Below are 14186 nucleotides of genomic sequence, written 5' to 3'. Positions count from 1 at the left end.
AGCTCCATATATAGCTATAAATCATTAGCTAAATACAGATGCCCAATGTTTCCTCAAAAGGAGATTTAATTAATTAATTATGATAATATATCAATAATTATAAATTAATAGCAATAGTGATGTATTAATTTTGTATTAATAAGCAATAAAGAATATACGTATATCAGTCAAGTTAGTGAGACAATTTATGCAAGTGTATATATGTTGGCTTATTTGACTTGGGTCTTATTTTGTGATGTATTAATAAGCAAATGTGATTTGTACATGTTCTCCACCTTTTCCTTAAAGCTGAAATCGATATGGTGTTTGTTTTGAAGAGTTAAGAGTGTGTTGAAAAAATTATTTTTTGGTGAGAGATTTTTTTAATTCAAATTCATTTATCATTGTTGATTTTAATGAGATTAATTTTTTTTCTAACTTAAGGTTATTTATCATTATTATTATAATGAAAAATAAGAATTTATCTTCGACTGTAATAATCAAATAGACTGCCATATTAAACTTATAAATAGGCCGTCAATATGCATGAGAGATGTATCGTTTTAAAGAAGTGTTGTGTTGTGTTGATTTGATTAATTTATTTTTATTATTTTCTCTTGTATTTTCAAAGTGATTATAATAAGTTGAGATTAACTATTAGAGTTACAATTATTTATTTGTGTAAAAATATAAACAACTTTAGTCAGTCAAATTGAATTTATAGTAAATTGACGTATATTTTTCAGTAAACAATGATTTAGATATTCAAATTTATTTGCACCTACACTGAAAATTTATAATGATAGATAATAATTTTAAAATTCAAATTTAAATATTATTCGAATTCCACAGATAAAAAATAGTGGATATCCGAATTTGCATTATGAATTGTGATCCCAAGTTTATTATATTTACACTAGGGACGGAGACAAAAGAGGTTGGTCGAGGCAATGACTCTAATTTGATGTAAGTTTTATTGAGAAATATTGAAAATTTTATATTTGCACCCAACATTTGTAAACTTCTTAAATTACATTCTAAAATAGGAAATTTGACATTATAAATTTGGTAAATTTTTCGTCTAAACTTCATTAATTAATATTTGTTCCGTTCTCCATTTCTCCTTTTAAGCAATAAATAAGTATATTTATATAATTGTTACGTTAACATTACTCATTTTAGAAAAAAAAAGTTAAATATTATAATATTTAAGCTTAATTCAAAAATTAGTATCTAAACTATATGTTTTTTCTATTTTGGTATCTAAATTATTTTTTTTATCAAAAATGATACTTAAATTATTTTTTCCCCCAAGTTGGTACCTCCATTAGTCGACAATTAAGATTAGTTATAAAAAGGTTAAACTCGTAAATTGGCACCTAACTTATGTCATTTTTTCATTTCGGTACCTATAAATTTTTTTGTCACAAATATACCTAAACTATTTTTTCCTAAATTGCCATGTAGCAAAAAAAAAAGAAAAGAAAAAGAAGACAGCCTTATTTTCTTTATATATATTTAAAATTTATTAAAAAATAATAAAAATAAAAATATTTAAAAATAGAAAAACTTGTTTTAACTAGTTCAATCATTTTTTTCAGCTCAGTTCAGTTTATTTGTATTGGTTTGTGAGTCAACCAGTTCAATCCCTATCTCTGGATTAATCCTCGTTCCAACCAGTTGATCCAGTTCTAAAAACACTAATTTTAATTGATACAAGAACTTTTTGATCCCTTCAGGTTGAGGAAGTAGGCAGTGAACTTCGAAAACAAAATCAATCGCTAACATTTAGCCAAAAAAATAGAAAAAAATTAAAGAGGGAGAAATAATGTAAAAGAAAATAAAAGAATTGAAAATTATTTTTAAAACTTTTTTCATCACAAGTTCATGTATGACTTTACACATTAGACTAAAGTTCATGTATAGTTTTGGTATTTATCCCCAAAAAATAACAAATGAATTTATTCTCTATTAAGTGATAAGTAGGTCCGTATTTACTTATCATTTTTCATACCTTTTTGTGAAAAAAATTTCTATCTATTAGCTTTCATCATGAGGAAGTATATTTTGATTTAAATTAATTATGAAATATATAAATATTATTATTAAAACAAAATTTTAATAATTTGTTATTTTTTTAATAGTAATACTATTCATTGACCTTAATCCAAATTGGGATTGAATAAAGAACTTTAAAAAATCGAACCGCAAGATAATTTGTAAATTTCAATCTTTAACATCTTAATAGTATTTTTGGCTTGTCCCCAATTTGCATCAACAAATGCATACAAAGCTAAAAGATTTAGGGTTCTGTCTGCTATGAAACTATAGGGACTATGGGGGAGGGGAAGAAACTGTAAATGGTGAAAATCAAAATCTCAATTTGTTAGATACCATCTATTATGGATGATTCAATGAGTCATTCAAGTTAAGAATGACGACTCTGATGGTAAGGGAATAATCGTTAATTATAAATTAAACAGAAAATTTATAAATAAATATTAATAATTTTAATTAAATAATAATTTAAGAGTTGTTAATATTTATTTATAAGTTGTTTATATATATATTTTTTAAATTTTTTTAGTGGGAAAATTCATTAATTCATTCTATGAATGGGATCATATGATTCGGGTAAAAAAAAAAAGTCACAACCACTTTTCGTCAGTGGTGAAGGATAAAATTCATCAACACGACAAAAGCTTCAGCCTCAGCATCAATAGAACATTACGACAAGTCACTACAAGAAAACAGACTTTTAGCGGCGCTAATACTATTTGCGGCGTTTTCACAAGCGCCGCAAAAACGCCACTATAGGAAGTGCTGCAAAATTTTGCGGCGTTTATCTAAAAAAATGCCGCTAAAAGTCATGGCTTTTAGCGGTGTTTGTGGGAAAAGCGCCGCTAAAAGTCATGGCTTTTCACAGCGTTTATGGGAAAAGCGCCTCTAAAAGTCATGGCTTTTAGCGGCGTTGTAAGAAAAGAACCACTAAAAGTCATGATTTTAGCGGCGTTTGTGGTAAAAGCGCTGGCTAAAAGCCCTTCCTGCATTAAATCCAACCAAAACAGTAAATATAGCATAAAATGCAACCAAAATTAGCAAATTTAGCATAAAAAATGCAATCAAAAATATTAATTCTAAATGATACTTCAAATTTAACGAAAGATGTATAATGTAATTAATAAATAAAGTATAATTCAAAATATTCTTACAATAATGTTAAATATGACAATGTTAAAAATATTCTTACAACGAGAAAACTAATGTCTAAGATGGCGGCTTTTGCGACTGCTGAAACATCTGCATCATATGCTGAAGCTGTAGCTGTAGCTGGAGCTCATCGTACTTTCTACTCTGCTCTGCCTCCCTCGCTGCTGCCACTACCTCCTTCTCTGCTGCCTCCGCTCTAAGTTGTTGCTAGAGTTCTTCATATTTTTTTTAAACCTTGGCAATTTGCTCAACCATGTTCACTTGTATCTGAGCTATCTGATCTCTTAACCTCTGAACTTCAGCTTGAGCTTGACTCCCGGAAGGCATGTATTGCTGGGAGCCGAATCCAAAATATTGGGTCGGGGTAACACCAGATCCTTGAAATCGAATCCGACCGTACCTTTCAGGACCCAAAACTTCAGTGATAATTCTGTTATCAATGTTCTCAAGATTAATAGAACTATCAGTCGAAGCAATCGCTTCATACTCCGCCTTCTTCTCCTTTAGTTTCTCCTAAAAAACAATTAAAGAGTTAGAAACAAAATATATAATAAAAAGGAATGCAACATAACTTAACATTATTTAAAACTACTAATGACAAATTAAACCATTATAATTAAACATTATAAATATTTATAATAAATCAAATTTTATTAAGTAAATATACCATAATTTCTCCAGCTTTAGATGTCATAGGAGATCCATCTTTCTTCCTATGCGTAATCTCAAAAAGCTGAAGGCGTCCAACTTTTTGACCAGACGAGACTTCCTACAATATAGAAGTAAAAATATTATTTAATAGTAGAAAGTCATTAATATTTGAAAGAATTAATAAATTCATAATACCTCGGCTTCAGTTACAGAAGCAAAACTGCTCGACCCTGCCGTGTGCATGAATTTTATTTTTGTCTGCTGCTTGTTCCAACTCGCTCACGGTCCTACATAATGAAATTATTATTACGTATATAGCAAACATTATATATAAGAGTTTGGAAATACATAATACCTCTCATTTCTTTAAATTCCAGAATCTAACCGCATCTTCCTATTGGTACCTCAGCATTCCCAGCGGGACATTTCTCAATTTTTCCTCGAGGCTTATGTCTTTCTTAAAATATAGTTTTTTCAAAGTGCTTTTATGGTCTTTCCATTTTTTACCCAATGCCTTCTTGATATAGTCATCGGAGACCTTTAAAGCAAATCTCTCCTAAAAAAACACAAGTTTAGAATGTAAATATAAATGAAACTTAAAACAAAGTATTATAAATTACATTCACGTTTTGTTACCTTTATATTATCGAGAGATTGATTTTTGTTGCTATCAGAAATGTGATGCCATGATTCGTAGTTGATGGGTAACATATTAGCATTTCGTGATATAATGTCCAAATGGCCTGCTAAAAGTCGAGCTTCAGATCCAACAGGCTGACCATGATTGTTTCTACTTTCTTTGACACGCTAGACAGGATTTAAGTCGTATAAATTTTTAAGCAGCTTACGTCCTCGACCTCTGCGCGTCCCACCACTTTCAGCTGAAAAATGGTATATTATTATATTAAAATTGACAAATAAATCAATAATAAAAGTCAACAATGTAAAATGAACTTAACATTACTTTAAAATTCTACAGGCTCGTTAAGTGTCTCCGGCACATTTGAAGATCCAACAACTATCTACTGTTCACTATTTGCTTCTTCCGAATTTGGAGTATTCTGGACAATACTTAAATCTCGTAATCTTCTTCTACGCATTTTTCCTGCAATACACATAAAATAGTTGAAGTTTTAGTAACAAATTACAACAATAATAGTACATATAAAATAGTTAAATTATATAACATGACCAAGATTAAAATTATAATATTACATATAATTAAAAAATCGTAAAATCTTACTACATCATTATTCGTAAATATCTTCATCCACATCATGTCGAACCCATTGATGTTGTGTACTAGTACTAGGGATATTTTCATCTAAGTTTTGTTCTGGAAAAGGTAATGTTTCTGATCTTTCGACGATGTCATCTCTACTTCTATTACCCATGTCAAACAAGTCTCTAGGGGTGTTCCGGAGTACAACATACCAACCCTCATTAGTTGGATCTTTCGAATAAAAAACTTGTTTCACTTGAGAAGAAAATACATATGGCTCGTCCATCAATTGTTGTCCAGTATGAATCAAGCGAGAGAAATTAACCATTGTAAAACCAAATTAATCTTTTTTAAATCCGCGAGCAATATTAACATTAGCCCAATCACACCGAAATAAGACAACTTTCCATCTGCCATAGTAATCCAACTCAATAATGTCGGTAAGAAGTTCGTAATACTCCACATTACCCTCAACCGGATTATTGTCCCTAGCACTAGCATAACTTGTAATTGAAGAATTAACAACAATTCCACAATTTTGAGTTCTCCTCATTCTCTCGCGATATTTTGTATGAAATCTGTATCCATTGATTATGAAGACACTATATCTTTTTATTACTCTATTTGGACCTTGGGAAAGCCATTTAATTTCGTCATTGACGTCCTTCCCACTCCAAACCTATTGAATCGAAAGTAAATTGAGTAATTATAAGTGTATTCTGTAAAAACATTCTTATTTGATTAACTAAATTTTGCGATTATATGTAACTTATCAACTTCAGTTACATACCGTTTGGCTTAACCATTCATTAAAATATTCTGTGAATAACTTATTAATCTCTCGCTGTTGTAATCTTCGAGAGCGTGCACGAGATCTCAAAATTTGTTTGTACTCACTATGTTAAAAACAAGTTTAATTGGTTAGAAGATAAACAAATCAAAACGACGAATATGTGAGGAAATTTTAGAACTTACTTGCGTAACGGTTCAACTGAATTGTGGTGAAAAAGTACATATCGATGTGCTTGTATCCACGATACATCATCTAATTCTGCAATTTCAACTTTGCCGATTGGTTCTCCATAACTTTGGAATAAATAAGTTTCGGCCAAGTTATGATCATTGAGCCCAGCATTTCTATTTGCTCTATTCAATCGTGTTTCAACATCTTCTAAATATCTAGAACAGAAGATCATGTACTCCTCTGCCAAGTAGCCTTCAGCAATTGATCCTTCTGGATAATGCTTATTGCGACAATAAGACTTCAATTTGCTTAGGAACCTAAACACGATATACAATATTTATCAAAAGCTGTAACTAAATGTATAGAGGCGAATGAATGAATACTTGACAAATAAATTAGCACCTTTCTATAGGATACATCCATCGATAAAAAACAAGGTCCACCAGGTATTGCTTCGTGAGGGAGATGGATTACCAAGTGCACCATAATAGTGAAGAAGAAAGGTGGAAAGATCTTCTCCAAATTGCATAAAGTCAAAGCGGCTCGATTTTGTACTTTCTTAAGTTCTTCAACATCCAAAACTTTGCCACAAATAGCTTTCATTATATTGGATAGTTCAATTATACAGGACGTCACATTTTTTGACATACAGCACCGTAAAGCAACTGGGAGTAAATCTTGCATCAAGATGTGGCAATCATGTGATTTTAATGAATTTAATCTTCGATCTTTAAGACTCACACATCAAGATTTATTTGAAGCATACACATCTGAGACCTTTATATCCTTCAACACCATGCAGAACACTTCTTTCTCTTTCTTTGACATTGAAAAAATAGAAGGCGGCAACCGATATTTCCCATTTAGAAGTACTTGAGGATGAAGATCGCGCCGAATTCTCATGTCAACTAAATTAAGTCGACTCTGAAGATTGTCTTTTGATTTTCCATCAACATTCAAAATTGTCCCAATTATGTTCTCGCAGACATTCTTCTCAATATGCATGACATTAAGATTATGGCGTAATATGTTGTGCTCCCAATAAGGCAACTAAAAGAAATACTCTTTTTTTTCCACAAGTCCGCCTCATTAGGATCATCCTCTTCGTCAGATTCATCATCAGATTCATCCCTCGATCTTCTCTTTATTTGCATGTTAGGTGATTGATTCATCTTCCCATAACTAAAGTTGATATCTTTTAACATAAACAAGATTTCAGATCCAATGGTCTGCTCTAAATTTATGATTTCCATCTAACCACCGACGATGGCCCATGTAAGAGAACTTATTCCCATTATACAACCACTTCAAACAAGTTTGCGCAGCACAATAAGGACAGACATAACGTCCTTTAGTACTCCAACATGATAAATTAGCATAAGCTTGGAAATCATTAATTGTCCATAACAAAATTACACGTAAATTAAAGCTCTCCTTTCTCAATACATCATATGTCTCAACACCCGACCATAACTATTTTAACTCTTCAATAAGTGGCTGCAAATAGATGTCAATATCATTTCCGGAACCTTTCTCTCCAGGGATAATCATTGATAAAATGAATGAAGATTGCTTCATGCAAATCCATGGAGGTAAATTATAAAGAACAAATACTACAGGCTAAGTACTGTACAAAGTACTCATGATTTTAAAAGGATTAAAGCTGTCAGCTGCTAGCCCAAGCCTCACATTCCGGGGATCGCTTGCAAAGCTTGGAAATTTACTGTCAAACGATTTTCAAGCTAAAGAATCAGTAGGATGCCTTAATAATTCATCATCGGTTCGTTGATCATTATGCCACCTCATAGAATCGACCGTCTTTGAAGACATGAAATGCCTTTGAAGTCTTGGTATTAGGGGAAAATATCGCAAAACCTTGACTGGCTTCTTTCTTAACTGTGCCAGACCTTCATTCGCATTCACATCTTCTGTATTCCTATTCATCCAACGAGACTTACCGCAAACATGACAAGAATGTTGGTTCTTCTGATCACCCCAGTACAACATGCAGTCATTTGGGCAACTATGAATTTTATCGTACCCAAGGCCCAAATCTTTTATTAGTCTCTTCATATCTTGACAAAACTGGGGGATTTTTGCAAACGGAAACATCTCTCTCAGAAACTCTAGCAGCATTGTAAAAGAGTTTCCGGTCTACCCTCCCAAATATTTTAAGTGAAATAGACGAATGCAGATGGATAATTTCGAATATTTTGATCCCTCGTAAAGTTCTTTGTTCATTTCATTAAGTAAATTGTAGAACTTTGCCGCTTCTTCATTTGGCTCCTTATCAGGTGCACTTGTTCCCGTTTCGCAAAAACATTTCCACCAATATTAAAATCATCGGATGCAATAAAGTCAGGTGGAAACAATTGCTCATCATGACTATGCATATTAAATGCATCCCGCAACATACCTTCCATGTCATCTTGTCTAACATACTGGTGATTATCAGTATCAGGATAAGTCGGATTAATTGTTGAAGAAGTTCCATTAGATGTACACTCTCCATGGAAAATCTATTTTTTATACCCGCGAATAAAGCCATCAACAATTAGATGTTCGTAGACAACTTCACGAAAATGTCAATTGATGTTGTCACACTTCTTACACGGGTAAAAAATCATATTCTCTTGACTTGCATTTTGAAATGCAAAATTTAGAAAAAGTTTGTGCTCCATTTCGATAGGCGTTGCTTACCCTTGACAAATTCATCCAACTCCTATCCATTTCGTAGTTTTTGAAATCTAAAGTTGACAATAATTTACACGGGTAAGTTGTTTATTTATAAGTATAATTAAGTTATGTAAGTTATGATATGATATATATTTATGTATTATGTAAGTTATGTAAATTATGTAAGTTATCTGAATTATGTAAATTATGTAAGATACGATACATATTTATGTTGATATGATTGTGATTCTGTTGATGGGAAAACACAAGGGAAGTGAAGAATTGGTTATTAGATTAAATTTACAAGTTTAGGGTTAATTATTTATTTTGAATTAAGTCCATCATGTGTGTTAAATTATGGTTATTTTTTATTGAGTCACATGAATACTAAATCAACTCAAGAATGAATGGGCTAATTTTTTGAACAACATTTAAAAATACAATTTAATTTAATTAGGTAATTTAAAAATAAAATAAAGTAGACAAAATATTTTTCGTGATTAAAATAAAATAAAATAAACATTTAAAATAAAACTTTAAATACTATTTAATTTAATTAGGTAATTTAAAAATAAAATAAAAGTAGACAAAATATTTTTCATGATTAAAATAAAATAAAATAAAATATTTAAAATAAAACTTTAAATACAATTTAATTTAATTAGGTAATTTAAAAATAAAATAAAAGTAGACAAAATATTTTTTGTGATTAAAATAAAATAAATAAAATATTTAAAATAAAACTTAAATACAATTTAATTTGATTAGGTAATTTAAAAATAAATAAAAGTAGACAAAACATTTTTCATAATTAAAATAAAATAAAATAAATAATATAATATATTTAAAATAAAACTTTAAATACGATTTAATTTAATTAAGTAATTTAAAAATAAAATAAAACATTTAAAATAAGGACATTAAACTTGTTAAGGCTTTCTTTTAATTTGCATTTATTAATTTAACTAAACATTACTCTTTTGGTAACGGCAAGTTTATGCTTAAAATGTATGATTTATTTTGGATAAAAAGTTTAACTTAAATGATAAAAGAATGATAATATTTGTGATAAAACGGACGAGAATATTTCAATAATAATTTAAATTTAATTATAAAAAATATAAAATATTTTATTAAATATTTGTATAGGAGATGGGACGTATGATACTAATAATTAAATTTAATAAAAATCGTGATAGAAATATAGAAATATTAAATCACAAATTACAAAAATATTAAATCCATAACAAGTCTCTAAGATAAATAGCATAAGTTAAAAGCATGATCCATTAATGATCCATTAAAAAATAATCTAAGGATAAACAATAATAGTAATTTAAAAACGAAAAAAAAAAAAGAGTAGAAGATTAACTAACCTTCTGCTTATCTAGACTTTCTGTGTATTTGAGTAGTATTTGTAGTTTGTATTGGTTTCTTAGATCTCGAGTGGTAATTGATAGAGTAGTTAAAAGTTTCGGCTCTATTTGCTATTGCTGATCCGACCCTGCACAATCCAAAAATTCTAACTGATTTACCGCTGAAGAGTCCAACAATAGTAAATAAAACGAAAAACAAAAAACGAAGAGACATCATGTACGACAGCAAAAAAGGACATCATGTAACTAAAAATAAGTATCAAATTTGGATACCAAATTACAAGCTATTACATGATACACATGAATAAATGTTCTACAATTTGTAAAACGTGATCACAAAGGGTTCAGGGACCCCAACATAAATATCAAAAACTGCCGAGGCATATAAAACATCAACATTGTTTCAAGACAAAAAAGATGTTACTTCTTTACCTGCCAAGTAGCAGCCTTTTAGCGCATCTCAAACACTAGGGCTAAAAAGGCCCCAGTCATTTACTTTGAAGTTTGTAACAGCTAGTTTAAAGATTTCAACCATCGGCATCAATCCAAATTGCGTCACAGAAATGGCTATAACTGAGAACAGTTAAATATTATGTAAGATAAAATACTATAGCAAGCATGCTAAAATTCAAGAGAACACTAACCTTAATGAGCTTCCCTAAACAGTATAAGTGTCCATTACTTTTGCAGAAAATGACTTCTACAAACGATGTCCTCGTTTACTAGTATTTCTTTCAAGAGAGAACTTGGTCAATGAAAAATTAACCCATTTCTTCTGGAAAATGTCTTAAGCTTCAAGCACTATAGATCCCCTACGAATTGAGTTCGATCCCACTTTAAAGCAAAACATAAAAAAGAAATCCTAAGTATTGTTCAATCCTTTTTATATCAATAGAAATTTGCAGAAAAAACAACCACCGACAAAATTTTTATTAAACTGGATGATCCAACTAATAGACTATTAATTTTCTGAAAAAATAAGTTGAATTTTCATAAACCAGTTTTCTAAAAGATGTACCAAGTTTCCATATGTTTCTCTCAATTTCAACCAATCCCAAACTAGAATATAAATTGAAAAGTTTGTCAATCCTTAAAAAATTGAACATTTCCCATTTCATATAATAGAAAAAAATCAATAACCGTCATCCCAGTACGAAATCATCCATTCCATTTCCTTAACTAACAAATTCAACAATTGAAATCAGAAATAATACAAGATTGAAACCATAAAACATGCATACCAAAATCCAAATTCTAAAATCACCACCCAAATCAAAGAACAAACAAACTGAATCCAACTACAACCACATGCATCTACCCCAGACATATATAGACAGAGAGAGAGGGTACAAAGCAAGATTTTTGTTTATTGAACCATCATATATTAATATTAATTGATCCATCAATTTTAGCATCTCATATTTTAACAACCACACCATGAGTCTTAAGGATCTGGTAACTATGAGTAGATTGTCTCACCAACAGATAGCTAATAAAAACAAGGAACAAGTACAAGGTTTATCATCATTTCTATAGATTGCTGACCATACTATTATTATTGGCCACCTTATTCCTCTTCTTCTGCTTCTTCCAGCCAATTCACAAATGGCTCCAGGGCCTTCGCAAAGGTTTGTCTACTATCATTTACTGTATGTTTTAAAAGATAATATATATAAATAACTGGAATAATATGGACAAGGAAAATTAAATTCAACAGCGATAAGAAACAACAATAAGCTTGGACTAGAGAATAAGAATGAGCAAAAGGCAATAAGAAAAATGGTTATTTAGCAGGTTAATCACACAGATATAAGCACATACAGCAGTCTCCTAAGCAATATTTATGACCTCAACAATGGGGTTGGATGATATAACAAGAAAACTAATGACATAACAAGAAAACTGAACCTTCATTTACCTATGGTTGCGGCATCGAAGAGCGACGGCGACGCAGCAGTGAGGATGGCGGACGGCGATGAGTAGGTGGTCGGGTAGCCTCAGGAGCTTCGGATGCTTAGGGATTTTGGGGAAAATTTAGAGATTAGGGGAAATATAGTGAATTGGGGAAAATCTATTACGGGGTGGAAATGGTGGAAATGGCTAAGTGTCGGGTATGAGTGGAGGATAAAACGTAAGAAAAGAAAACGACGTCGTTTCAGTAACAAAAATTTAAACGTTTGTGGCGCTTTTGAAACACGCCGCTAAATCCGATCTATTGCAGCTTTTGTAAGGTAACACCACTAATCCCCTTCCAGCTCCAATTAAAACGACAGAGTCTTAGTTAAAGAGAAATGCTTTTTGTGGTATTTTTTCAAAAATGCCATTAATCTCCATTTTATATTTCATTTTTATTTTTGTATTTAATTTTTATTTGTTATCAATTTTTTTAAATTTAACATTTAAATATATAAAGTTTATCTATTATCTCTTAAATAGTTTAATCTAAAAATTTAATCTAAATAATTTCATTTTTTTCAAAAACGGCATTAATCTAATATTTTAAGATATTAAAATTAATATTATCTCTTTTACAATTATATAAGAAATTATTTAATATATAAATTAAAAAAATACTAATTTATCTATCCTTAATCCTTTAATCCCTAAACCCTAAACCATAGAACCCTAAACCATAAACCTTAAATCCTAAACCCTGAACCATAACTCGTAACCCTTAACCCCATAAACCTTAAACCCCAGCCCTGAAACCATAATTCATAAACCCTTAAAGTAGTAACTCATAAACCCTAAAACTCTTAACCATATACATTAATCTGTAAACCCTAAACCCTAAACTATAAAGATAATTACTTCAATATTTTAAAATTAACACTATCTCTTTTACAATTATATAAGAAATTATTTAATATATAAATTAAAAAATGCTAATTAATTTAAAACCTAAACCCATAATCCATAACCCCTAATCCATAATCCCTAAACCTTGAATCATAAAACATAAACCCTAAACCCCTAACCCTTAAACCTTTCACCCCAACCCTTAAACCATAATCCCTAAATCCTATAATCTCTAAACCTTAAAATAATAACTCATAAACCTTAAACCCTTAACCATAAACTCTAAACCGTAAACCTTAAACTATAATGATAATTAATTCAATATTTTGAAATTAATACAATCTCTTTTACAATTATATAAGAAAATATTTAACATATAAATTAAAAAATAATCAGTCATATTCCAAAAATCTTTAAAATTATTTTAAATAATAGTATTTTAATTTTTTCATTTTTAACAAATATTTTTCTATGTTTTTACTTTCAAATTTTTCCTACGTGTCATTATTTTTTCTGAAGAATTTAAATATTTAATTAAAAATAAATTGTATTTTAATATAAATAAACCAGTTAAATTATAAAAAAAAAGATGAAAAGATTTTTAGGAAAACGCCGCTATAGATCAGTATTAGCGACGTTTTGAAAAAAAGGGCCACTAAAAGCTCTATATAAGACAACGCCGTTTCACTAAATTTTTTGCGGCGTTTTTAGATCAGTATTAGCGGCGTTTATTAAAAAGCGCCGCTAAAGGTGTGCATATAGCGACGTTTCTTAGAAAAGAGCCACTAAAAAGCTCAATATAAGACGATGGCGTTTTGCAAATTTTTTTGCGAAAAACGCCGTTATATGCACACCTTTAGCGGCGCTTTTTAGAAAACGCCGTTAATACTGATTTATAGCTTTTCTTAAAAACGCCGCTAATGCCACTGAAGCTCAGCTAAAACGACGGCGTTTAGCGTAAATTTTGCGGTGTTTGTTAATGAAGCGCCGCTAAAGGTGAACCTATAGCGGCTTTTTTTTGAAAGCGCAGCTAATTCTCGATCTTTAGTGGCGTTTTTTAAAAACACTGCTAATACTCGATCTTTAGTGGCGTTTTTCTTTAAAACGCCGCTAAAAACCTATTTTGCTGTAGTGGGTTTACGATCAGCTTTGTCACAACTCAAGCACAAATATCTGGAGTGATTGCAAGCAACTATCATGATAAAGGAATCAACCCCGAATGGTCTAAAACAACAGGCAGACAAATTTGGCAAAAGAACTGAGCATCTACCAAATTGGAGAAGACGACAACAAAACCATCCCTAAATTC

General features: G+C 30.4%; 1 long non-coding RNA gene across 3 annotated transcripts; it reads right to left on the bottom strand.

Annotated features, from left to right (window-relative positions):
- Positions 1–3856: 3856 nt before the first annotated feature.
- Positions 3857–12304, bottom strand: LOC107917091 (uncharacterized). Of its 3 annotated transcripts, none has more exons than XR_001689694.2 (9): positions 11997–12304; positions 10723–11725; positions 10511–10651; positions 10079–10206; positions 4805–4945; positions 4477–4721; positions 4196–4396; positions 4036–4127; positions 3857–3958 (listed from the first exon to the last, which is right to left on the bottom strand). It is a non-coding gene; the product is annotated as an uncharacterized lncRNA (long non-coding RNA). The 3 variants fall into 3 exon arrangements; XR_005901040.1 differs by having other exon boundaries at positions 10511–10912; positions 11629–11725; XR_001689693.2 differs by having other exon boundaries at positions 10511–11725.
- Positions 12305–14186: the final 1882 nt, after the last annotated feature.

The sequence above is a fragment of the Gossypium hirsutum genome, chromosome A01 (assembly GCF_007990345.1).
Source record: "Gossypium hirsutum isolate 1008001.06 chromosome A01, Gossypium_hirsutum_v2.1, whole genome shotgun sequence".
Taxonomy (NCBI): Eukaryota; Viridiplantae; Streptophyta; class Magnoliopsida; order Malvales; family Malvaceae; genus Gossypium; species Gossypium hirsutum.
Note: the sequence above shows the minus strand (reverse complement) of the source record. Positions and strands in the feature narration are given on the sequence as shown.